General features: G+C 38.7%; 1 protein-coding gene across 8 annotated transcripts in view; it reads left to right on the top strand.

Annotated features, from left to right (window-relative positions):
- The window catches only part of grb10 (growth factor receptor bound protein 10), a 138,726-nt gene that overhangs the window by 21,322 nt on the left and 91,383 nt on the right, over positions 1–26,021 (top strand). For 3 of the 8 annotated variants that reach the window (XM_018094551.2, XM_018094553.2, XM_018094554.2), the window contains one exon: positions 3,101–3,188. The exons of the other annotated variants lie outside the window; for them this stretch is intronic. The gene's annotated coding sequence lies outside the window, so the exon portion shown is untranslated. The remainder of the gene's footprint in view (positions 1–3,100; positions 3,189–26,021) is intronic. 8 annotated transcript variants of the gene reach the window in all.

The raw sequence follows: 26,021 nt of genomic DNA, 5'->3' as shown, positions 1-26,021 counted from the left end.
ACTAGGTAAATAGATTAAAGAAATTGTTTTTAATTTAGTTAGCCAAAAATATAATCTATAAAGGCTGGGGTGAGTGGATGTCTCTAGCCTCTTAGTCAGAAATAAACAGTTCACAATACTATAGGTTTGTACCAGCATGGTTTTATGCATAACAGATCCTGCCAGACAATTTAGTCGCCTTTTATGAGGAGGTGAGCAGGAGCCTCGATGCTGGAATGGCAGTTGATGTCATCTACTTGGACTTTGCTAAAGCGTTTGATACAGTACCTCACAGAAGGTTAATGATCAAATTGAGGAATATTGGCCTAGAACATATTTGTACTTGGATAGAGAACTGGCTGAAGGATAGATTACAAAGAGTGGTGGTAAATGGAACATTTTCCTAATTGGAGTGTTAGTGCAGAACTGCAGGGGTCAGTCCTTGGTCCTTTGCTTTTTAACTTGTTTGTTAATGACCTGGAGGTGGGCATAGAGAGTACTGTTTCTATTTTTGCTGATGACACTAAATTGTGCAAAACTATAAATTCCATGCAGGATGCTGCTACTTTGCAGAGCGATTTGACAAAATTGGAAAACTGGGCAGCAAACTGGAAAATGAGGTTCAATGTGGACAAAGTTATGCACTTCGGTAGAAATAATATAAACTACTGAATGGTAGTTTGTTTGGGGGATCCTTAATGGAGAAGGATCTTGGGTTTTTTGTAGATAACAAATTGTCTAATTCCAGGCAGTGTCATTCAGTCGCTACTAAAGCAAGTAAAGTGCTGTCTTGTATAAAAAAGGGCATTGGCTCAAGGGATGAAAACATAATTTTGCCTCTTTATAGGTCCCCGGTAAGGCCTCACCTTGAGTGTGCAGTGCAGTTTTGGGCTCCAGTCCTTAAGAAGGATATTAATGAGCTGGAGAGAGTGCAGAGGCGTGCAACTAAACTGGTAAAGGGGATGGAAGATTTAAGCTATGAGGTTAGACTGGCAAGGTTGGGGTTGTTTTCTCTGGAAAAGAGGCGCTTGCGAGGGGACATGATTATTCTGTACAAGTACATAAGAGGAGATTATAGGCAGAAAGGGGGTGTTCTTTTCTCCCATAAAAACAATCAACGCACCAGAGGCCACCCCTTTAGATTAGAGGAATGGAGCTTCCATTTGAAGCAGCATAGGTTTTTCACTGAGGGCAGGGAATGCCCTTCCTAGAGATGTGGTAATGGCAGATTTTGTAAATGCCTTTAAGAGGGGCCTGGATGAGTTCTTGAACAAGCATTGTATCCAAGGATATTGTGATACTAATATCTACAGTTCGTATTAGTAGTTGTTTTATATAGTTTATATATGTGAGTGTATAGGTTTGTGTGTGCTGGGTTTACTGGGAAGGGTTGAACTTGATGGACTCTGGTCTTTTTTCAACCCTATGTAACTTGAGGGGGGGGCACATGGGACATAACTGGTCAGTTTGTTTTTTAATCTGACCTGCATGCTAAGGATCAAAGGCAAACTAACAACCCCCAAAAGACACTGATTGGTTACTGACTGGTAACATGTTAGAGAGCTGCAACGGAGGAAGCCAACTTTTAGTATTTTATAGAATAGCCAATACTTAGCAACTTCTCAATTGATCTTTTTTTTTTTTTATTGCTTATATTTTCAAGATAATTTGCCCCCCCCCCCCCCCCTTTTTTTTTTTTTTTTTACTGTAAGGTGAGCAACACATTTAACTCCCATTGTCCTGCAGTCCTCTGCTGACTATTCTTTTATACAGATACTAAAATTGAAGATAAGGCATGTAACTTCAAGGGGGTTGTTCACCTTCAAAAGCTTTCTTTTTATCAATATGATTTTTTTAAGATAGTTCACTAGAAATAAACTTTTTTTTTCCCCATTGCTTTATATTTTTTTACTTTTTTGCCTTTTAATGTCTCCCTGCAACAGCATAGGGAGGGGCAGAGAGTGTCAATGACTTAAAACTGTTCTAATTTAATACATTTCTTATCTTTTATCCTGCTAAGCATAATACCTGAGTTTCATTAAAGGCTGTTATAATTGGTTAATAGTTGGTAACATTCTACAGATGCTGGTGAGAAATGTGGCAAACTGTAACAGAGTTGGGATCTAGATTAATAAGCTGGTAGCATGAAACACCAGAGGAAGGAATATTATAGTTTAAACTTCAGTTTTTAGAAAACAAATTGCTTCTGAACATATTGGTCTTAAAATCTTAATTGGAGGTTTATCTTATAAAAGGTTTGCTATAAATCTTGCCACCCATGGAAGCCAATCAAAAGGTATAAATTATTGGTCTCCTGCAAGGCAAAAATTGTATAAAAGTTAACTTTTCGCATGTTTAAGTGGCAAATTCTAAAGCTGGTCATACACGCACCGATAATATCGTACGAAACCTCGTTTCGTACGATATTCGGTGCGTGTATGGCAAGTTGGCGAGTCGACCGATATCGCAGGAGGCTGGTTAAAAGATTTTGATAGGGCGCCATAGAAGGCGCCTGAGCAAAATCTGCTGTTGGGGCTGAATCGGCAGTAGGAGGTAGAAATCCTATTGTTTCTACCTCCTTATCTGCCGTTTCAGCCCTGAAAGTTATTGGCGAATTTGACGATCTTTCGTACGACCGATGGTCGCACGGAAGATCGCAAATCGCCTCGTGTGTGGCCACCTTAAGCAACTTTCAATTGGTCTATATTTATTTTTTATTGTTTTTTAATTATTTGTGTTCCGCTTCTGAATCTTTACAGCTTTCAAATGGGGTTCACTGAAAAACTAATACTCTGTAAGTCTACAATTTCATCAGTTCTATTTATCTTTTATTAACTTTCTATTCAGAGCCTCTCCTATTCTTATTCCAGTCTCTCTTTCAAACCACTCCCTGGTTGCTAAGGTCATTTGGACCCTTTCAACCATATAGCTTCTAAAATTTCAAATTGGAGAGCTGCTGAGCAAAAAGTTAAAAAATATAAATCTAAATAAACACAAATTGTAAAAAATAGTTGCAAATTGTTTTAAATTATTACTCTACATCATAATAAAAAATGAAGGGGAACAACCCCTATAAGGGCTAAGATTTAACAAGATAAGATTACCCTGTTTTTTTGTTTAGATCATGGGCTAACCACAGAACCAACATTGATACAGATCATGCTTTTTTGCACCTTGTATGGTGAGATACATGTGTTGAAGAAAGCAAGGTAATGCCCGTTTGTTCTTTCTAAAATTATAAAATGCCCAACCTGAAACCCACTTGCTTGTAGATACAGTTGGAAGTCTGCAGATCTTGCCATTTATTAACTCTGTATAAAATTAGTGTATATTACACAGAGGGCACAGATTCAAAGTAAAGTATGGATTAAGATAGTCAAAAATCTTGACCAATTTGAATAGGATATTACTGTAATACTGTGTAAGACTGTGTGTCTTTGGTATCCTGCATTCTCTCATTAGTGATCCTTGATTAATAGACTGTGGGCTTCATTAGCCTGCCAACTATTCAGTATGATATTAAAAGGAGGAAGTTGTACAAATTCAGCCCTACGAGAATCACTGAATTTCTAGAAGCACCATTAATATGTTTAACCAAAAATATTGTCTGGCATGGTAAAGGGGCACTTTAGTTGCCACTGTCTGGCAAAATGGATTGCCACAGCCCTAACGAAACTAAAACTGCTAGTACCGCTAATTATTCAAATGTTCTGTATGTTTTCAGTCAACTCATGTCTGTACATACTGTGTCAAGCAGTTTTAATTTATGTCTGTATTAAGCAGCATGGGTGGTTTCAGGCATTTCTCTGCCAGCTAGAAAAAACTTACCCCTTTACAATTAGCTTGTATGGGAAAGCAGATAAAAGTCCCTGTATATGGATTTAAGAACACATACATTATACAGTGAGACAGAGGCTACTGACACCCCAAATACAGTGAGAGGCAATGTGTCCTGATACGCCCTTACTGTTTCAGATTACTAAAACTGATGCAGGTTTTAGCATTGAAAATTAGTTTTAAGTCAAAAATCCATTAAGAAATTATATGCAGGGCCAAATATGCCACCTAGTCATAGGTATAAGAACAGCATCCAACAGAAGAAATCTGAGAAACTGTGTTACATAGGAATACATAGTACTTGAAGAACAGGCAGGCAGTAATAATGCTGTGCTGGCTGTATCTGCAAGCACAGGATCATGCAGGTAAATTGTATTCTGCTAAAACTGACTGTTTTGTGTGTGAATGTGATATGTGAGCAGAGACTGGTATGAATAATGTATAGTCTATAAATTTAATGTGTCTGCACTATATAAATACCTGCAAATTAGGACAATACTGACCTCTCCATGCAACTGTATTGCTTTTGTTTTGCTGACTTTCCATGCCTGCTAGGAAATCTACAGACAGATATATTTGTAAAAATGTTAGGCATACCCCCAGTGACTATAATCGCTTACCTTATACACCGGAGTAGCTGCGAGCGATCCTTTTTCGTTTGTCTTCGTTCTTCCAATCCTGGGGCCGGCTCATGTGTAGTAAGGTAAAAAGTGGTGCCAAGACAGAAGTACAAAGAAAATCTCTTGCAGCTACCCTGGCCTCGTGCGGTTTTAGGTGTAAGGAAAAGTGATTACAATCACTGGTGGGGGTGCTTAGCATTTTAACACCCACCAGTGATTTGCTTAAAGAATAAGAAAAGGTACAGTCTTTTAAACTGGTCCCTGCAGCACATGCAGTGTATCATAGATTTATTTCAATCTGTATAATCTGTTATAGTGGTGCTTAAGAGTTTGTGAACCCCTTTGAATTTTCAGTATTTCTGCAAAAAAGTGAACTGAAACTAGGTGACGTTAGTTAATTAAATAAGTCAAAAACATAATGCCTTTTCATTTTACTAAAAAAATTGATTTAAAGTTGCTTATTGCTTTACAATTGTTTTTAAGTTTGTTTAATTGGGTTTTCATTATGCAGTTTTAAGGCTAGATCACATTTAGGTCATGTTTAACCCTTTCACTGCCAGCCGTTTTGAACAAAGTGGAACTTCTACTGCCAGACAGTTTTTGAACATTTTGCACTGTTTCACTTTTAGGGGCTTTTCCTCGGGGGGGGTCTTTTAGTTTACCTAGGAAAAGAAAGCTTTCCAAATATTTTGTGTAATTCCAATTCTGTAACAAGATATAGGCTTCTAAATGTCTAAAAAAAATGAAAAAAAAAATTCCATAATATAAACACATACACCAGAAACAAAAATTATTTTATGCATGAATATACAACTGATTTGGAAAGTCTCATGTCTCCTGAACGTGCCAATACCAAATATATATAGTTTTATTGAGATTTCCCACTTGTATAGGTCAAAAACTCCCAGCAGTACACTACCAAATTTCCAAAGCACTGCTCCAGAAAGCTGCATACTTTAGATTTCAAGGTCAAAAATTCCACTAACAGAAGGTTTATCCCAGAAAAGTATACATTTTTAGAAAGAACAGATTCTGTGGAATTCAGAATAGGTAGAACTGTCAGTCTACTCCAAACTACCAAGTTGCCATGCTTTCCCAAAGTTATTGGTGAAAATTTGTGAAATTTCTTAAAAATCGCTTTAAAGCTTCCAGTCTATAGTATCTTATCTCCTACAGGTCATAAAGTAACCAGATAAAAACACCCTAAATATGAACGCCAGGGGTCCACTGAACAGTTTGATGCCCAATATGTATAGGTTTACCTAAGTATGTGGCATGTAGGAGCCCCAATGTGAACATACCCCCATATGATCTATCATTTCTGTCATTCCAGCTTCTGCAAAATCAACACATTTACATCATTTTGTGTGGGACATCGCTACAAAAAAAGTACACTCACCCCAGAAAGCCATATATTTTTGGAAAGTACACATTCCCCCGAATCTTAAATGGGTACCCATGTCCTCCAAACTACCAAGCCGCAAAGGTTTCCTAAGTTTGCCGATATTATTACATTTCCAAAAATCACCTCAAAACTTCCGATATGCAGCATCTTATTTTCTATAGGTCATTAGGTACCAAGATAAAACACCCTAAATATGAATCCCAGAGGTTTTCATGGCTTACCTTTTACCTAATTCATAAACACATGGCAGTTTTATGTGGGATAGAAACTGCAGAAATGTAAGGTAACCCCTGAAAACCATATATTTTTGGAAAGTACACATTCTGACAAATCGAACATAGGTAAAGAGTCCTTTCTACACAAAAGTACCAATCTGCAAAGCTTTCCTAAATCTAGTGGTTTCTATGACATTTCAGAAAATCTCCTAAAAATGTTGCAATTTGCCGCATTTATCTCACACAATTTCTTGCACACAAAGGAAAATCACCCCAAATAGGAACACCAGAGATCTACTGAACAGTTTGATCCCCTATATGCATAGATTTACAAAACTATGCGTAGTACAGGGTAGTGCTGGGCGGTATGACCAAAAATTTATATCACGGTATTTTTCAAAATTATTTCGGTGTCACGGTATTTGACGGTATTTTTTTTTCCAATTAACATTGGTGGTCAGGGCCCCTAAATAGTTTGCAGGCCACCCCCCCCCCCCAAAGACAGTGCCAATACATTGCCCCCCATACACCAAGCTGGCCAGGCACCCCCATAAAATATGCAGGATTGCAGGCCAGGCCCCCCCTGAAGACAGCGCCCCCATGCACATTGGCGTTCAGTGGAACTTACCGAACTTCGGGATCCTCCAGGCTAGCGATGCTTCTGTTGCGTACTGACGTGACGTACGCACGGGGCACAACCCGATCTACACCGGTATGGGGGTATTTAAAAAAATTTAATATCAGTTTTTTTAAAAAAAAAACGGTATTCGATATATGGCGCCCAGCACTAGTACAGGGGCATCCAAATGAAAATAGTGCATGTGAATTTTCACAAATGACGCTCCGGCTTGGGCAAATTTTGCACCCGGTATGTGTATTATATGTCATAAGACCCCCTAAAAGTACAGAGACCCTAGAAAACCATACATTTTCCGAAAGTACACATTCTGACCAAAATGGGTAAATACATCTTTCTACTGCAAACTACCGAACTACAAAGCTATGCTAAACAGAACGTTTTTTATGACATTTCTGAAAATCGTCACAAAGCTTGCATTTTACCTCATTACGTACCCCCACAATTTGTAACGTATCAACATAAAACACCCTAAATATGAACGCAAGGGTCTACTGAACAGTTTGATGCCCAATATGCATAGATTTACCAAACTATGTGGGGTACAGAGGAAGCCAAATTGAAATACAGCAGACAAAATGTACATGTGCAAGACAAGTAACAAAGAACAATACGAAATGCAATAAAATAGCAAAAAAAACTAAAATCAATGTTTGTTTGTTTTAGTGATATCTGCAGAATCAGAATCACTGAGTATTCTGGCTTGGGCAAATTAGTTTTACAGACAGTCAAGCGAACAACAACTATGCATAACTGAAAATGCACTAAAATCACAGAAAATGTAATAAAAACACCAAAATAATACACAAAAGGTATTGCGCAGTGCGGTTAGCGAATACCTATCCGCAATGGCAATAAAACATTTTTTTCAGGCAAGAATAAAAACGATGCAATAAAAAAAATTTACAAAATTGTGTTTAAAAAAAAAAAAGTGTTTAAGTGTGTATGTACACTAGGCAAAATGTGTGTGAGTGCAGTAAGTGCTGTGAATGTGTGAAACCCCCCAATCCCCCCCCCCAAAATGTATGTGTGAGTATAAGTGTGTATTAGTGTAATATGTGTGTGTGTGTATGTGTGTATATGTGGCACCTACCTGGGGTCAAGAAGCTGCAGATCGTAGGAGGGAGACAGGAGACGCAGGCACAGCAACTGCAGTGAAGGACGAGTGAGTGGGCGACACAGGGAAGGGAGGGAGAGCAGAAAAAGTCTGTCACGTAGAATCTACCTGCCTGACTTTTTCTATATATATATATATATATATATATATATATATATATATATATATATATATATATATATATATATATATATATATTGTGTAATGGCAACAAGCCCCTGGAAATGTAGTATCTAATTTGCTGGTGTTCTGGTGCTTGGGTTTCAGCCTAAGTCTATGATCTACAGCACTCAAAAGGTTAAATCCCTATACACTCAGTATAGATTGCAAAACTGCAAATGGTTTGAAACATGCCAGTTCACTGGGCCAGAGGGGATTATTTTGCAATATGTCAGCTAAGAATGTGTGGGAATGTTTTGCATATCGGAGTGAGGAGCAGTGTTAATAACTGGTTTAAGTCAGTAATTTTAAAAATGTGGTCTCTCTAAGACTGCTTGTTTCAGTGACATTAACTTTCTTCTACTAAAATATTATGGCCCTACTATTAGAGGACACCACATTAGTTATGCCAAGTGTATTAAATATTCAGATGTAGCAATTGTACTTAAATACTTATTTTACAAATAATGTTTAAAAGGAAAAAAAAATGAAATATTAACTAATCAAATCTTTGTAAACCCCAGAAAGTACCTTCCCAGTGATGACCTATAAAACAGGATGTTTGGTGTTACAGCCATTTAAATTTCTGGGCCCGACTGTCTTTATACATGGATCAAGTTGGGTTGCTGCCTGCATTCCTGTAGTCAAGCGGGCTGCAGCCCAATTTCCTTGCCAAGAATACTGCTGCAAATACTGTATTTTTACAGTAAAGACGTTTCTCTATGAGGAGGTTAAGTTCTAGAAATGGCACAAACATATATTTTGGGATAATAAACCCAAGGCAAGGCCGTCTTTAACTGTATTTGACAGTTTTTGTATGCTGTCTGTATGTTTGATGTAATTGTGCAGCCTTCTGTTGTACAGCGCTGTGGAATATATTACCACTTTCCAGACCTTAATTTTGCAGATGCTGGGCTACAACCCCCCCCCCCCCCCCCCCCCCCCCCCAAATGTGTTATCAAGGATATAGGCTGTTAAAGGAAAAGTAACACTAACATTTTTTAAGTAAAAAATCTATTTCTACCCTGCTCCAATAATTGCTCTATCCTGCACACCATTTATTATTTTGAATGCTTTATTAGAAAATTCCTGCTATACTTGGCTTCTGGTCATTTGAAATAGGGCGATATGGTGATGCAGAAGAAGCAGAATCCACTATTCGATGATCGATTCATCGATCCTAGCCCGACTCCTCCTTATACAGAAGGAAGGCTAGGAGGAGAAGTAGATTGTCGCATAGTGGTTTCTACTTCTTCTGCATCGACGTATCGCCCTATTTCAAATGACCAGAAGCCAAGTTTTAGTAGGTATTTTCTAATAAAGCGTTCAAAATAATAAATGGTGTGCAGGATAGGGCAATTATTTGAGCAGGGTAGAAATAGATTTTTTACTTAAAAAAATTTTAGTGTTACTTTTCTTTTAAAGTAGTGATAGAAAGGCACAAAATTTGACTTCTCTTAACCGTTTGATATACACCAATCAGTATGCAACAGTATTCACTCTATCTCATAAAAAGGGGCATTTGATGATACTGCACTATGATTTGCAGTCATGAGCTTTCTGTTGTTTCATTTTTTCTTTAATATCTTTATTCAAATGTCTTCCACTTGTCGCCCCAACACTTTCTGCAGAATACTTTACATCCCAGGTGCAGTATGCACATGTACTGTCTAATCATGAGAACAAGGTGTAACAAGTAGCTTGATATTTATGCTAGGCCCCTGATCTCCTCTGTTACTTGATGCTTCTCCTTATAATCGCTACTGAAGTATATAATATGGAACAAAAGCGGATTAACTGCCCTTGCACCTTTAAAAACTTATAGGAATTCAATAAATTGAGACAGACAGATCTTATTCCGTATTGCAGTTTAGATTTAAGATGCCTGTGACTTTATTGTGGTTAAAAGTCTAACTTTAAAAACTATATACCGTATATACTCGAGTATAAGCTGATCCGAATATAAGCCAAGGTACCTAATTTTACCTAAATAAACTGGAAAAACTTATTGACTCGAGTATAAGCCTAGGGTGAGAAATGCAACCGCTACTGCTAAGTTTCAATAATCAAACAAATAACAGATACATAAATAGATAACTTTAGGGAAAGAAAAATGCTACAGCAGCAGAAAAAAGCAAGTTTGGGAAGGCTAAGGAAGCTGCCATACTAATTATCAAGTACTAGGACCCCAGTGTACAAGTCCCACCACAGTACTACAATAGTAGTTACAAGGGCAAAATAGTTCTTTATGCTGGACTTAGTACAAATTAAATTTTTTTAAATAACAAGTTATTGTATCATTTGCTTAATCTGGCCTCCCTCCCTCCACCTGTGTCCGTTCATACCTCCCTCCCTCCCTCCACCTGTGTCTGTTCATACCTCCCTCCATCCCTCCCTCCCTCCACCTGTGTCTGTTCATACCTCCCTCCACCTGTGTCCGTTCATACCTCCCTCCACCTGTGTCCGTTCATACCTCCCTCCACCTGTGTCCGTTCATACCTCCCTCCACCTGTGTCCGTTCATACCTCCCTGCACCTGTGTCCGTTCATACCTCCCTCCCTCCCTGCACCTGTGTCCGTTCATACCTCCCTCCCTCCCTGCACCTGTGTCCGTTCATACCTCCCTCCCTCCCTGCACCTGTGTCCGTTCATACCTCCCTCCCTCCGTGTAATAGCATAACTATATATAAGCGCATATTTTTCATAAGTTGGGGGGGACGTACACATTTAGCCAGAGTCACTCTGACACATATACTCGAGTATAAGCCGAGAGTTACTTTTTCAGCACATTTTTAGTGCTGAAAAATTCTGCTTATACTCGAGTATATATATTGATAAAGCATTTTTTAGGGAGGCTCTGAATACACAGTTTTAGAATTCAGCTTCATACAGATTCTACTATAAAAGGTTTGGCACAGCCAACATAAATTATAACCAAGTACAGGTATCAGACCCATTATCCAGAATGTTCTGAATTATGGATGCGGATGGGGGGGTGTTTGGGGTGGCGGGGGGGGGTGCGGGTGGCGGGTGTTTGGGGTGGTCACCTAATCATGCATGGGGAAAAAAAAATACCGTCAAATACCGTGATACCGATATAATTTTGAAAAATACCGTGATTATAAATTTTTGGTCATACCGCCCAGCACTAAAAAATGGTTTCCTTTTTCTCTGTAATACTAAAAAAGTACATTGTACTTCATCCCAACTAAGAGAATTATTTTGGCTCCAATAAGAATAAATTATATTAAGTTTAATTATTGTTTAAATAAAATTATTAGCAGATATAAGGCAGGAGATCCAAATTAAGGAAGGACGCCTTATCTGGAAAAACCTAGGTCCCGAGCATTCTGGATAACTGGTCCCATACCTGTAAATGTAAGGCCTCTGGGGTCAATTTGCACCAGAGGAAGGATCCTTGTGGTCCTAAACATGTAGTGCTAGGCATATCAAAATTAACCAGCGATAATTTGCACTTATATTGCTCTACAGTACATTTTATTTTACATGAAAAATTTAGAGTAATGGTTTTCCACTTGGGTCTTCGCACAGCTGTACATCTGAGCTGCAAAAATAACCCTTATGTACATAAAAAAAAAAAAATAATAATTTGGATAAACTAAAAATCGTGTATGCTAGCATGAAGAGCTGTTAAGGATTTAAAGCCTAACTTTTTTTTTTGTTTTGAAAAATAGAAACACATGGAAATATTAATATTTTTTCATTGAAAATTTGCTTTCTTTGCTGTAAGCGGAGAGCATGTTTTGTTGTAGAAACAGCTGATGTTTTGGGTACTTTATTAGAGTGGTAAAGTTTAGTGCTCTTAAATGTACTTATATATAAAACATTTTTTAGCTTTTTTTATTCTAATTTTTTTCTTGTTGAAAGAAATGTAGCTGCTGTTTGTGAGCACTTAGAACATTTCTCTTTCAGAAAGTTCTTTTATCAAACCTCTCTTATGTTTCCTATTAATTTACCAGTTAAGGTGGCCATGCCAATAAGATCCACTTGTTTGGTGAGGTCGCCAAACGAATGGATATTCTTCTGATATTCCCACCCTAGGGCCAAATTATATTATTGCAATGGCAGGCATAGGTGTGGTTGGACTGAGGACTGTATCAACGAGCCAGTGCAGTTCCCCTTCCGACAAAAAATCAACCTGCCTGAACAAGATGTGGCCAGTTGTCAGCCAGGTAGGCCCGTTGGGGTGCCCATACACAGGCCAGATAAGGACCCGAATAGGCATCTGAAATCTGCCCGTGTATGGCCACCTTTTAGACTGTTCAGTGTAACAGTATAAATACCCTGTAACCAGGGTGTAACACTATGAGACTATGCTTCAATGTATGGAAGAAATGGGAATGCGGTAGAGGAACCTGCAATGGTACTGGGGGCTTTCACTTAACAGTGAAAGAAAACTTTACTTAAAGGATAACTTTGGTATTTGCTTACCCATTTGTAAGCTTAGCTCTCCATATTTTATATACTGAAATGCCTGTCAGTCTAAAATTTCAGAATTTGTGTAAAAGTAGTGATTCAGGACTTTTAAAGTTCTGCACGGGGTCACCATCTTGAATTTTGTTATCATTTTATCTCAGTGATGCAAAACTGCCATTAGTTTAATAGTGTCTGTAATTATTAAATACGTACTTTATCTTTTAAGTTTTAGTAAGTTATAGAATGGCTTTTTTTTTTGTTTTGTTTTTTCAGATTGTGGTGACTGACCCTGGCAGAAAAAAATGTATTGCTCTGTGAGGCTAAAATGTTATTGGCCTCCTGGTATTTCATATTCAAGTCTTGCATTCAATCCACAACCTGCTTGCTAGAATAAATTGGACCCTAGAACCAGATAGATGTTAATTCCAAACTGAAGAGTTTGGAACAAAAGTCTAATAATCCAAAAATGACAAAAATAAAATATGAAAATCAATTGCAAATTCACGCAACATCATTGTCATGCTTTCCAACTTCTGTGGTACGGAGAGTCGTAATTTCTCTGGCCTGTGTAGCGGAGGGCCGATTAATGGAAGCCAGTTTTGACCACTGGCCTTTTTTTAAACCACACTCGCTTAAAAGCTCTTGTGATAACAGGGGTGTGCTTTGGAAAGCATACCCACATTAATGTTTGTAGCAAACAAAAATAATAATAAAAAAAAAAAAACAATTTATGCAGGCGGGGTAGGGCAGGCAGAGTATGAAGTAACTGATCATGACCACTTCAAAACTTAATGCCAGCACTTCTACAGTATGTCTGAGGTATGAACAGTGGGGATGCCTGCAGTCTAAGTCTGAGGTCTTACAGGTGTAAACAATATCAGGCCTTACAGGTGTGAATAATACAGCCTGAATTTGAGGGGCCAGTTAATTTCGGTATTTATACCATTTAAAGCTTACACAAGGGTAAGTTGTGACTGCAGCCAGACAGGTGGGGCCACACAGGGGGGTGGGGGGGCTATGGGCCCGTGGGCCACGAGTTGGACAGCACTGGTCTACATTATATTAACAGTTTAAATGGCACCTATTGGTGGAATATTGTTTGCCTTGCTGAAGGTGTGTGCTTATGAAGCCTGTACTCAGGTTGGGGGAACAGAACCATTTAAAAGAAAAAAAACAAAACAAGTACCAATGGTCGCAGCAAAGATAATTGTAATGTGTATGGCCAGCTTAAGTGGTGTCGGTAATAAACCTCTGGCAGACAAAGTCTGTAAACCTTCTATGGCAGGCTGACTAAGTGGCATACTGAGATTGGTTTCATAAAATATCTGCTAGTACTGTAAATGTGCATGGAAGTTTGTGCCCACCATGTCATAAAAGATTTTCAAAAAAAAGAAAAGGCATGCAGTGCTGGAGACTAGGTGGAGATAGAACAGAATGTGAAGCTCAGGAACTGTACAAGAATTAAGCAATATGCTTTTGGAATGCCAAACCAGTGGGTGGGAGACCTAGGTACAGTTGCTAAGCAGACATCCTGTATTTCCTAAAACAAATGAAGTTCACAGATCATAGATTCCTGCCAATCCTGTTTTGCTCATTTAAATGATGGAAGATCTCCAATTAAAATTAAAGTTCATGTTCATATAAAAATTAATTTTTAAATTGCCTGAAGTACAAGTGACTTCACATTTCCCCCTCCTCGTCAGTTGCATTTTCATTCCTCCTATCTCCTTCCTAAAACTTAAAATGGGTCTGCCCTAAAGTGCTGTAAAATGCCAGTTATGTTGCCAATGCATTTGCTATTGTGGTGGCTCTGAAACCAATGGGGTATGAAGGGCAATTGAAGAGCTGCAGCGCAAATTTAGGTTATCGGAAAAAAAAACACAATTACATCTAAGTTAGGGCTCTGGCACACGGGGAAACTAGTCGCCTGCGACAAATCTCCCTTGATGCAGGCGACTAATCTCCCCGAAATACCATCCCATCCCGATGTAAATCGCAGGTGGGATGGCATACGCGGTGCCGAGATTTCCCCGAAATCGCGGAAGTTTCCTCTCAAGGCCTTTGTAGCAAAAGCAGACGTGTTTTATTTAGAGGCCTAAGTACGTTCCATGAATAATGATGGTCTTTTTAAGTTTTTAGTTTTCTAGAATAACATTTTTTATATTCTGGAATTTTGTCCAGTATATCCAGTATCCAGTATGTGGGAAATCAAGTGATGTAAACATTACTTGTGTTAACGTGTGGTTTAACAACGCAAAGCTATATTTAGCAGTAAGCCAATTTAAAAATAATTTGTCACTAATTTATGTGGAGGTGTTCTGAATTCAGTGGGATGTCTATCTTTACAGTATTAAAGTTGTAGGTGTATATGACATTTAATGTTGGAGCATTTGAAACTTTACTGTGGTGCTGCTTTGGGCTTTTGAGCTAAAAGTTCAAAATGTTTGATGTTAAAGCCCTGTTGCATGCTGGTGCAATCTATTTTATGTATGAATTGTTAAACTAAGTTATCATTACTATTGCTCTTACACATGCAAAGTGTGTTTACATATATGTTTGACACATTAGATGTTCTTAAATGAGATTTTAATGTGCTTTTTTTCAGTAACTCCGCTACATACTGTATTTATATTTTTATTGTGTACTTGTTGATCAACTACATCTTTATGTTGCCATTTTGCTCGGGGGAGGGGTTTATTTGGTGTTGTCAAACAATTGAATCCACACTGCAAGGAGCACTTCTCTTTATCCCTTTTTTTTATTTTTCAAATGTTGGAAGGTATGTTATTCACTGAGTTCATCAAAGTGTGTATGCTGTCCTGTTAATGCATATGAAATATCTCCTTGTTTGAACTTGCAGGCTTTTGTTCTTAAATACTTATGTTCTGTTTACTTTAAATAGAGCTTGTAGCAGCATGAGACTAGTAGAGTTTGTAGTCTCGACAATCACTGGAGAACTTTGGCAGTGATCTATAGTAAATTGAATTTTAAAACCATAACCATATTTTCCATAATATAAAACACTCTTTACTAAATATATCAAAAACATAAATTGTTTTATGCACAAAAGTTGATTTGCCCATATCTCGTGAACACACCAATACCAAATATATAGTTTTCATGGACATTTCTCAATTGCATAGGTCAAAAACTCCAAACAGTACACTACCAAACTTCTAAAGCACTGTCTCATAAATCTACCGTATATACTCGAGTATAAGCCGAGGTACCTAATTTTACCTAAGAAAACTGGAAAACTTATTGACTCGAGTATAAGCCTAGGGTGGGAAATGCAGCCGCTACTGATAAGTTTCAATAATTAAATTATTTAATAAAAGGACACTCAGCGTGACCCCCTGTGAATTCTACATAAATATATAATGTTGGCAGCTGCAGATTAATTCCTCTGTGCCCTTCCCTTTGCATGATGGGTAATGTCCCTTGCTCTGATGGATCCTTCCAGCTTTGTGTCTGCTTGTCAGGTACATTAAAGCTGGTCACAGAGAGCAGTCCTGTGTGTTAGGTCCTGATTGGATCACAAGGGAAGCACATGCAGACCCATCAGATGAGGCTATCATCTGTGGCCTAATGAGGCTTTCACAAACACCAATCTCTTTGTGGCTTGCCCACCTAATGTATGCTGGAAATTTGTTACTATTTATGCTGACTAGCGATAATGTGGAGATGCAAGCAAGTAAGAAATGCAAATGGTGACTGATAGATTTATCTGACTCTAAGCAAAAATTTTCACAAAGTATATACTTGGCTGATTACCTGTCCCACCGGCACATTTGATCTTTTGCAGAGATTCTGACTTCATTCTCAGGACGTTGCTTAGCGCTTCTCTCCGTGACTTGTACCAGCAATTAGAAACTCGAAGCCCCATCAGATCCACTGCTTGTTTGACATAATAATAGGTAACCGGCGCATCCCTTGCAGGTAATAGGTAACCGGCGCATATACGTCGCGCCTGCATCCACCCGTGCAAGTGCGACGTGTGTGCGTGCTCGCACTACGGATGCGCCGGTTACCTATTACCTGCAAGGGATGCACCGGTTACCTATTACCTGCAAGGGATGCGCCGGTTACCTATTACCTGCAAGGGATGCGCCTATTACCTGCAAGGGATGCGCCTATTACCTATTATTATGTCGAACAAGCAGTGAATCTGATGGGGCTTCGAGTTTCTAATTGGTGGTACAAGTCACGGAGAGAAACGCTAAGGGGGGAACATTAATAAAAGCAACGTCCTGAGAATGAATCCAAGTCTGAATCTCTGCAAAAGATCAAATTTGCCGGTCGCACAGGTAATCAGCCACTGCACTTACTACTTGACTCGAGTATAAGCCGAGGATTCCTTTTTTAGCACATTTTGAGTGCTGGAAAACTCTGCTTATACTCGAGTATATACGGTACTTCAGATTTCAAAACCAAAAATTCCAGTAGGTTTACCCTAGCAAACCATGCATTTTTGGAAAGAACAGATCCAAAATATGTAAAGGTCTTTTTATTCCATACTACCAAATTGCAATGATTTCATAAAGTTTTAATTTTGTTTATGAAAAAAACATGAAATATTTGAAAAATGAGCACAGAGCTTCCACTTTCCAGCATATCTCCCACATACAATTAGGTACCTACAAAACATCCTTAATATGAACAGCAGGTATCTACTGAACAGTTTAATAAGCCTATGCAAACTGGGCATCAAAATACATGGCATGTAGAGACCCCAAATATACCTTGTGCATACTAACTACATGGCTTACATTTACATTTATTCGTAAACAAACCACCAGATTTATGTGTGGTAAAAGCTGTAAAAAAAACCCTGAAAACCATACATTTTTGGAAAGTGAAAATTCTGACGAATCCAAAATGGGTAAATATTTTTTACTCCAAACTACGAAACTGTAAAGCTTTCCTAATTTTTTCTGAAAATCGCCTAAAAATGTTGCAATTTGTCAATGTGAACTCCAGAGGTCAACTGAACAGCTTGACACCAAAATTCTTAAATATACCAAAGTATGCAGATGTACCAATGCCAAATGAAACTAATGTACATGAATTTTCTCAGCTGACAATTATCCTTCTGTAAACAAAGCCCCTGCCTTTGTATTATGTGTTCTACACATACTAACAAATACAAAAATTGGTAAAAAGGTCTTTCAACTTAAAGCTACTTAACTGCAATGCTACGCTAAAAAAAACATAACTAAAAACAATGCAAGCAAAAAAACAGCAATTCAATTACAAAAATCAATTACAATTAGGGAAATTGGTTACATCCTGTTGGCTCTATCTGAAAGCTCAGGATTAGTCAGAATGCACTGAGATGACTGCCTACACACCAATATCACAAATATTAAAAAATTTAAATTTAAATTGTAGAGTACATTTTTAAACATTGGGGTTGATTCACTATTTTTTTTGCATTAAAATAGATGCAATAATTAGCGCGCGATTCACTACAGTATTATTGCGTGCGTTAAGTCGCATATTGCATGAGTTAATTTTCGCGCAACCGCATGCGTTAAATAGCGCGCTGAAAAGAATACTAACACATGATTCACAATCACTTAGGCGCGCTAAATATCGTATTAGGCTATGCGAAAATTAACACCTACTTCAGGCAGGCGATAATTATAGAAAAGTACAGTTAATGAGCTTTTGGCAACAAAATATGGACTTTGCAGTGTTATTTATTCAAGTATGTGTTTCCCCTAGAGTGATGCAGCCGCCAGTTTGCAGCGAAATGGTAATTTTTAATACAGTAATTTTCCTCGAGTATCGGCGTGTATGGCTAACATGGCGTGCGTTTATTCGCACAACTATTTATATGCGGCTACAAGTGATGAAATGTTTCGCCAGGCATGGATTCGCAGCAAATTTTTGGACGTGCAGCAAATTTTTTCATGCGTTTTGCAAAACAATCTGCCAATGGCAAAACGCATGAAAAATTTGCCACACAAAAATTCACCGCACGTCCAAAAATTGACACAGGCATCAAAAAATAGTAGTCACGGGCAACATTTTTTTTGGCTGCACAACATTTTTGCTGTTTTGTGGATCTTTCGAAAGATTTGCGAATTTTTCACCAAAGATAACCAGAACACATTTGCTCATCACTAGCGGCTACTATTTATAAGCATCTACTATTTATATGCTACTATTTATATGTGGCTTAAATTTATGTACACTATTTATATGCAGCAACAATTTATATGCACTGTTTATATGCTACTATTTATATGCGGCGACTTTACACGTTATTTAGCACATGTACCGTCAAATGCCGCGCGAGATAAATAACCCATGCAGTATCGCGCGTAAACGCACTTTAGTGAATCGGCCCCATTATTTGTAAACAGTGTAATTTAGCCTGTGATTAAGTGCCCCCTAAAGCAAAAAAATGCACAAGGTCCATTTTCCAAGTTTATTTTTGTTATGGTAGTTGAGCAAAATAAACTTATATAACACTATATAATTTAATTGTTTTCTTCAGTCTTGGAATTAGACAATCCCAGCAAGCAGGCAGGCACCATTTTGTTGACACTGTTAGTAAGGCAAGCTTTACATCTTGCTAAAATCTTGTTTTTGTGATAGAATGGAAGACCACATGCCCAGGCCCATGCGCTGGCTACACAATTAGATGGTGAGGAGGGAGGGGTAAATTGAGTAGTGCAGTGACATCTAGGAAGTGTTGAACAACACCTTTTATAATGGGTATGGATGTGTTTAATAAAAAAAAAAAGACTTTGGGTTTCTTGTTTAATTTAAAAAGTGCTTTTATTAAACAGATATTTATGTTTTGGTGACAGGTCCCCTTTAAGAGGAATAAAAGATGCATTTTGACAATACTGTGCAGGAAAAGTGAATAGTTTCAAGCATTGTGTTGATTTAATTTAATGAAGAATGGAGAAAAGCATGCTGAGTCAATAGTTAATGAGCATACAAGGAGGAGTAGTAATGAAGTGGGGTAATAGGGCCAGGCTTACATGGCAAGACGAGCCAGTTTAGTTATTGTTAGGGTCACGTCGAGAAGGTTTTAATTCATCCAAGAGGAGATTGCTGAATAGCTATAGGAGGTAGTTGGAGGAACACTTTTGCAATTTACATTTGTTTTCTTTTAAAGGACATGGAAAGGTAAAGTCACTTGGGGGCGCCAAAATGTTAGGCACCCCCAAGTGACTTAAATCGCCTACCTTTTACCCCGGGCTGGTGCCCCTGTTTGGAGAGCCCGGGTTAGCTGCAGCGCTTCCTGCCTCCGTGCATGCGCAGTAGAGCGAAAAAGCCGAACTTTAACAGAGAAGTCGGCTTTTCACTCTACTGCGCATTTGCCTATTGTATAGTCGCAGCTAAATGAAGCAGGAAGGAGGAAGCGCTACAGGTACCCCGGGCTGGTGCTGTTTTCTCCTAACAGGGGCACCAGCCCGGGGTACAAGGTAAGCGATTAAAGTAACATTTTGGCACCCCCAAGTGACTTAGACTTTCCTTGTCCTTTACGTGTTTTTTAAATGGACTTTTTCTTCATTTTGGACTGGTAGACTGGCTCAACTGAGAATTAGCAACCCCAGAGTTAACTGAAATAAGAGCATAGACTGGGTTTGCTCCAGGAACATTACTACAGTTTATATAAATAAGCTGCTGTGTAGCCACGGGGGCAGCCATTCAAGCTGGAAAAAGAAGAAAAGGCACAGGTTACATAGCAGATAACAGATAAGACACCATTGTATTCTACAGGGTTTATCTGTACAACCTGTGCCTTTTCTCCTTTTGAATGGCCGCCCCCATGGCTATAAATAGAAACTTTTACCAGTGCAGGGCAAAAGTTTTAATTTCTTTGATATATTTTCATTGTTTGGTGTTACTGTTCCTTTAATAGACCCAGTTCTAGTAATATAACTACTGATGCATGGGGTCACTCAGGAGGAAATTCAAAAGAGACTTGAACATGTAAAGGTATACAAGGGTCCAGAACCAGATGGTATTCATCCCAGGGTATTAAATGAGCTTAGCTCTATGATTTTGTAATTTTTCAGGATTCGTTGAGGTCTGGCATGCTGCAGAGGGACTGACGAGTTGCTAATGTGGTTCAGTTATTCAAAAAGGGATCCCGCTCAGCCTGAAAACTATAGGTCTGTTAGTCTGACATAAGTAGAAGGAAAGCTTTTGGCAGGGGTAATACGTGATAGGATACTTGAATATATTAAAAAACACAATACAGGTATAAGACCCATTATCCAGAATGCTCGGGACCAAGGGTATTCCGGATAAGGGATCTTTCCGTAATTTGGATCTCCATACCTTAAGTCTACTAAAAAATCAATAAAACATTAATTAAACCCCATAGGATTGTTTTGCATCCAATAAGGATTATTTATATCTTAGTTGGGATCAGTTACAAGGTACTGTTTTATTATTACAGAGAAAAAGGAAATCCGTTTGAAAATTCTATATTATTTTATTAAAATGGAGTCTATGGGAGACGGGCTCTCCGTAATTTGGAGCTTTCTGGATAATGGGTTTCCGGATAAGGGATCCCATACCTGTACTATAAGTTCGTGCCAGCATGGTTTTATGCGTAACAGATCCTGCCAGACAATTTAGTTGCCTTTTGTGAGGAGGTGAGCAGGAACCTCGATGCTGGAATCTGTTAAAGCATTAGAAAATTAATGATAAAATCAAGTAATATTGGCCTGGAACATAATATTTGTACTTGGATAGAGAACTGACTGAAGGATAAATTTCAAAGAGTGGTGGAACATCTTCTAATTGGGCCAGTGTTGTTAGTGGAGTACTGCAGTGGTCTGTCGTTGGTCCTTTGCTTTTTAACTTGTTTATTAATGACCTGGAGGTGGTCATAGAAAAAACTGTTTTTGCTGACGATACTAAATTGTGCAAAACTAGTTCCATACAGGATGCTCCAGCGTTGCAGAGCGATTTGACTAAACTGAAAAAATGAGCAGCAACACTGGAAAATGAGGTTCGCACTTTTGTAGAATTCCTATAAAAACACAAGTTAGACACTAAATCAGTGCTGTCCAAATTCTGTGGTACCGAGGGCCGGAATTTTTCTGGCCTACATGGTGGAGGCTCGATAATGGAAGCCAGTTTTGACCACTCCCCTTTTTTAAACTGCACCCACTTCAATTCACACCCTGCAGGGTAAGGTAAGGCAGGCAGAGTACGGTACACACAGGCAGTATAGGACAGGCAGAGTACTGCCTGTGTGTGTTGCCTGTCCTACGCAGCCTGTGTTTGCCATACTCTGCCTACAGGGGTTTACAGCCTGAATCTGAGGTGTGAACCATGCATGGGGCCAGTTAATCTAAGTACTCATGCCATTTAACACTTACACAAAGGTTAGCAGTCACAGCAGCCAGACAGGTGAGGGACCATGCAGAGGGGGCCCGCAGACCGGATGCTAGTTGGACAGTCCTGCACTAAATGGTAGTGTGTTGGGGGTTTGGGGGATTTTTGTAGATAACAAGTTGTCTAATTTCAGGCAGTGTCATTCAGTCGCTACTAAAGCAAAAAAAGTGCAGTCTTTCATAAAAAAAAAAAAGGGCATTGACTCAAGGGATGAAAACAGAATTTTGCCTCATTAAAGGTCTCTGGTAAGGCCTCACCTTGAGTATGCAGGAACAGTCGTGACATTGCAAAGCCCCGCCCACTCTGTGCTTGCAAAAGGGTTGGGTAGAGTACAGTTTTTAAGCTGGTATGGACATATTTGAGCCCAAAGGCATTAAAATAAAAGCCCTTCTATTTTACATTATTTTATATGGTTTAGTGCATTGTAAATATGTATGTTATATGTCCTCATTAATTAATGTTACATAAAGGATAAAGGATATTTTTTGGAACATTTCTGACATCCCCCCCACCCCTCCTTCATCTTAACAATATGTGGCATAAGGATTTGCTATGCCCAGCAGAACATACATTATGTAGTAGCAGCAGCCCTTTGATCATCCCTGCACTATTCTGTAGCTCGAAGCCTCAAACTGCAGGCCTGTATATTGTCTTCTAAAGAACCCCCCAGATCAATATACAATGAATGACAGTGGGCAGTTACTAGTCCAAACACATTATATACAGTAACATGTTATGGAACGACCAGTAAATGAATAAGGTTTTTTGCATAATAAAAGAAAACATAATTTTAAGCAACTTTCCAATATGAAATAATTAAAAATTTGTACAGCTTTAACCGTTATTTGTAAATGTAATTGCTATTGAAAGCAGCATTTGCTGAACTCCTGGTTGTTACATTTTAAACAATTTTGCAAAGGTCTTGCTTCTCCAGCAAGTCAGGTCTGTCAGTCAGCTGCCTTGTTTTACAGTGTTTCAACAGTCGGAGCCACCAGGGCAGAGAATAGAAAAGGATTGACAAACACTGCTTCTAATAGCAATTATAAATACAAATAACTCAAAATTCAAAAATTTATATTTTGAGTTGCCTTGTCCTTTAAATCTGTTTGTGGCAAAAAAGCACCAATGTATAATACACTGGATTATTGAGAAACCCTTTATCCAGAAAGCCCTTGATTCCAGCCATTCAAGATAATATACATAACTCTATTGCTGTACTCCTTTTTGGAATGCTCAAAAATGTGCAACCCCTTCTCTGTGCTTGTATTTTTATATATTCTGCAACAAACTTATCTTTAATGGATCTTTTTTTTTAAATGCTTAATTGCTAAATTATTTTGATAGATGACATACCTTAATGAAAGTGTGTGGTCTTCAGCTTTTTCTTTTTGGGCCTCTACTTCTTGACCTAAAAATGATTTTGTAGCATTCAGATCCCCCTCATCATAAAAGCTATTTCACAGTCAGGAATGGTGGCACTAGTAACATTTGTCACCCAGTCGCCCTTTTACATATGCTTTGTGCAGGGCTTATCGCTGCAAGGTAGTGTCACTTCTCCACAGGACAGGTTCCAAACACCAGTAGCAGTAGTCATTGATAAGTTTTGCTGCTAGACATCCCCAGCACACAGGCACATGCTTAACATTCTCACCCACTCTCTGACATTTATACACAGCACATTCACACCAAGGATCCAAAGTTAGAGCAGAATTTACACAGGAGCTTTTGTTAAATGCCATTGCATCAAAACATCAAGTTTAATGTAGTTGCACATGTCTAAAAATTACGTAACATATTCTGATCTGTAAACTACATGAAAGAATTGGAGGGGTGTTCTCCATTTTGTATCTTCATCCGAAAAGATATAAAGTTTCTTAGATGTTTGCTTATTTAACAAGAAAAAAATAGACTTTATTTCACCAGATATTACATTGTGTGTAATGATAGTGATGATATGATTTTAGGTTGAACAGGGACACGCCCATCAAGTCCAATATTTTTGTCCAAATGAAACCTTTCTAACAGGCAGGTGGTCAAGAGGAAAGTGAAGCCTCTCAAATTTGTGTCAGAGAAAGGAAACATTCCTACCTGACTCTAGGATGGCCATTGGATTAGTCCCTGGATCAAATTTTTTTCTCCCTTGCCAAAAAGCCATCTTATCCCTTCTTGAAACTATCTAATGCAGTGCTGTCCAACTTCTGCGGTGCCGAGGGCCGGAATTTCACTCGCATACATGGTGGAGGGCCGCTAATGGAAGCCAGTTTTGACCACTCCCCCATTTTAAACCACACCCACTTCAAACCACACCCATTTTATCACAATGTTCGCTGAAGGGATATCGACCATCATTCAAATGTTAAAGAATTATATTATGTCATATTAAGACACACCCTTAAATCCATATGCCTCCTCCTCCCCTGTGGATAGCACAGCAACCCCCAGCATATAATTACACACCTTAGGGACCATTTAATGGCTATTTCCAACTGCTAACAAACTCCCAGAACAAACCCCTGCCAGGTTCACCTCCCACAGGCAGCATAGGGCAGAGTATGGCACACACAGGCAGCATAGGGCAGGCAGAGTATGGCACACACAGGCAGCATAGGGCAGGCAGAGTATGGCACACACAGGCAGCATAGGGCAGGCAGAGTATGGCACACACAGGCAGCACTCTACCTCTCCTATGCTGCCTGTGTGTGTCATACTCTGCCTGTCCTATGCTGCCGATGTGCCATACTCTGCCTACCCTATGCTGCCTATACACAGGCAGCATAGTCCAGGCAGTACCTACAATGTCTGAGGTGTGAACAGGGAAACAATGTGGGTGATTACAGCCTGAGCCTGAGGTGTGAACACTGCAGGGGGTGAAGAATGCAGGGATTAAAAGGTGTGAACAACACAGGGGATTACATATTTAAACAATACAGGGGGATTACAGTTTGAATCTGAGGTGAGAACCATGCAGGGGGGGCAGTTAATCTCAGTACTGATACCATTTAAATCTAACACAAAGTTAAGCCATCAAAGCAGCCAGACAGGTGGGGGGCCACACAGAGGGGGGTCGAGGGCCGCATGCGGGCCGCCAGTTGGACAGCACTGATCTAATGTATCTGCCAGTACAACCACCACTTAACAGTTTACTATAGAAAAAAAAAACTTTTTTCATATCAAGAGAGGCATTTCTTATTGTTTGTATTTTTTTCCCCACAAATCGTGGGTTTTTTTTTTTTTTTTTTTTGCTCTAAAATTTAATAAATCATGAAAAAAATTCACTGCAAAATTTTGTCAGTACCACGAAAACAATTTTAAGACTTTGCCATCTAAAAGCTTTGAGGTCATGCAGAAGTCAAGTTGTAACAATCTTTGTTTAATTTGTGCTTTTAGAGGTTTTTGCCAGTGGTTTTTTTTTTTTTTTTCCTCATTTGATTAATAAATGACTAGATATTCATGGTTTAAGTGGAAATGACTTCAGTCGTGGTTTCAAAACTCGAAAACCACAAAAATGATAAATGGGCCTCTCTGATGACACCTTATTTAATGCCCTTATGTCTGCTGTTATTGTATGGTTCCCTTATATAGTTATAAATGGTTATATTGTCCTCCTTTTGAGTGCCAGTGAGACTTTCCATAGATTTTACCACCTTAGTTGGTTTTCTTTGGACTCTCTATTAATCCTGTTTTTAAAGGTATTCTTTCATAGTTTTTATTAGTAAATTACACTGTGTTGTGTGCATTGCAAATAATTGTACTATTTAACTGTATTCTTCTATATTTTAGTTGTATTATTGGTGTGTAGGCATCCATCAATCCAACTTGCAGTGCAGTAGTAGTAAAGAGTGACTGAAGTTCATCAAAATTGAAGTTCACGTTGCTGAGGGAAACTAAGAATATGTCTAGCCTCACAGCACATGGCTGCTGTTTAGTATCCTCCAAGGACATTGTTAAACCTTTCTGTTCATAATCGGTGGTAGAGTGGGGCCCATGGGCACAAAAATCATATCTTTCATGTTCTCTGTTTATTGTAAAAGGTGCAAGAACACAGTGGGAATCATTTGTAAACACTGGGCAAATGTGCTAATGGACCATAACCCATAGCAACCAACCAGTGATTGGCTTTTATCAGCCAGCTACAAGTTGAACAATAAAAGCAAAATATTGATTTGTTGCCAGTGTTTATAAATTAGCCCCCAATGTGATGGGCAGAGTTTGAAATCATGGAGAAATGCATGTGTTACTAG

Source organism: Xenopus tropicalis, chromosome 6 (genome assembly GCF_000004195.4).
Source record: "Xenopus tropicalis strain Nigerian chromosome 6, UCB_Xtro_10.0, whole genome shotgun sequence".
Classification (NCBI taxonomy): Eukaryota; Metazoa; Chordata; class Amphibia; order Anura; family Pipidae; genus Xenopus; species Xenopus tropicalis.
This window is presented reverse-complemented; position numbering and strand designations above follow the sequence as displayed.